This window comes from Lemur catta, chromosome 11 (genome assembly GCF_020740605.2).
Source record: "Lemur catta isolate mLemCat1 chromosome 11, mLemCat1.pri, whole genome shotgun sequence".
In the NCBI taxonomy this organism is placed as follows: Eukaryota; Metazoa; Chordata; class Mammalia; order Primates; family Lemuridae; genus Lemur; species Lemur catta.
The window spans coordinates 71720688-71722378 of record NC_059138.1 but is presented as its reverse complement, the minus strand read 5'-3'; the positions used below and the strand labels follow the sequence as shown (position 1 = coordinate 71722378).

Genomic DNA, 1691 nt, shown 5'->3' with positions numbered 1-1691 from the left:
ATGTCAGCCACATACTAGACATCTATACTTGATGTCCCTCCCTCAATTCCAGCTAGATAGATATAAAACTAAATTAATATATCCAAAACAATTACTAAGCCTATATTCCCCAGTCTGGTTTAGTGGCTTTCCCCACATACTGTATCACCCAAAACTAAAGCCAAACATTTAGCCTAAATCCCTGCCATTTTTTGATACGTTTCAATATATTTTATCTTCTTCCTCTTCCTCCTCCTCCTCCTCTTCTTCCTCTTCCACTCAGACTGCATTCTCTACCTCTTACTCTCCTGAAGGAACAGAAGAACGATCATCAATGGTAAACAGCAGATGCAGTGAAGCAACACCAAGAGCTGGCTTCACTGCGCCTCCTCCTCGTGGTTTCCAGAGATCTACATGTTTAGAGGAACTTCTCTAGTAATGAGCTATAGAAATTGTGCCTGAAAGTATAGTCTTTTGATGTATTTTAAATCTGCCCCCTTGCCTCTAAGCCCACCTGGACTGCCCTAGTTCAAGCCCTGGTCATCCCAGGCCTGGACTGTTACCATAGCCCCTTAGCTGGTCTTCCTCATTCTCACTGCCTTCCAGGTAACATTTCCACTAGTGCTAGAGCGATCTTCCTAAAATGCAAATTTAATCACAGTGGACTTCTATTTAATTTTTTCCCTCTTCCTCTGGATAAAATGCAAACTCAATACAATTTCTAAAACCTTGTATGATCTGACCTCTTCCTACCCACCCCCCTCTTCCCTGCAATATACCCTATGTGCTATTGCACCTAATTACGCTTTCTCAAATCCACCATGACAGTTCAACCCTGTGCCACCCAACACTCTCCTTCCTGCAATACACTTCCTGGAATATACTTTCTCCACGTTTCCACTTAATGAATTATTCTACAAGATTCAATTCAGTGGCTCCCTGTCCACTGAAACCTTGCCCACCCCCAAGCCCACCCTACAACATTGTTTCCTCTGAGCTCCTGTTTGATGTCCCAGATAGATGCACCTAAGAGCATCTGTCCCACTGTGTTTGAATTCAGTATTTGTTCACCTTTGACTAGGCTGAGAGCTCCCTGATGGCAGGGTAGAGTCTTACTCATCGTTGTAGCCTTAATATGCTACAAAGAGCCTGGCACTTGAATGCTTGTGAATAAATGAAGGAACAAGTGAATGAGCAAACTGTTGTGTGATCACAATGTGGGGAACAATACACACTAGTCAGTGGGGAAAGGCATTTTGTAACCTTGGTGCAAAGATGGGAAATACAGTTCTTCTCTCTGGCTATTAAGTGTTTTATATCAGATCTTTTCTGAGGTATTAAAAGTTAAATCAATTTCCAGGAAAACATGACTGCTGATGTAAAATATGTCCCATGAAGGGAATATTTTTCCTCCTAATACTTTCCAATCATATGAAATGGAAAAGTACACCTACCACATATGTATAATGTTGTCATCTAGAGGCTCATGCCCTTATGTTTCTCCAGCCCTTATGCGTAGTCTAGTAAAGGAGTATGTTGGCCAGGGATCAGTCCATGCACAAAATTGGCACGCTCTCTGCAGTGCAATGAGTCATCTCCCTCGCTACCGGGTCAGGCCAGGCTCTGACACAAGGCAGACGAGAAGGTGTCAAGAGGGACTGGGCCAATGGGCCAGACATGAAGAATGGTGCTCCATTTAGGCAAGACGTCAC

General features: G+C 43.3%; 1 pseudogene; it reads right to left on the bottom strand.

The window, feature by feature from the left end:
* Positions 1 to 253: 253 nt before the first annotated feature.
* On the bottom strand, positions 254 to 453 carry LOC123647792 (annotated as a pseudogene).
* Between the last annotated feature and the right edge of the window lie 1238 nt (positions 454 to 1691).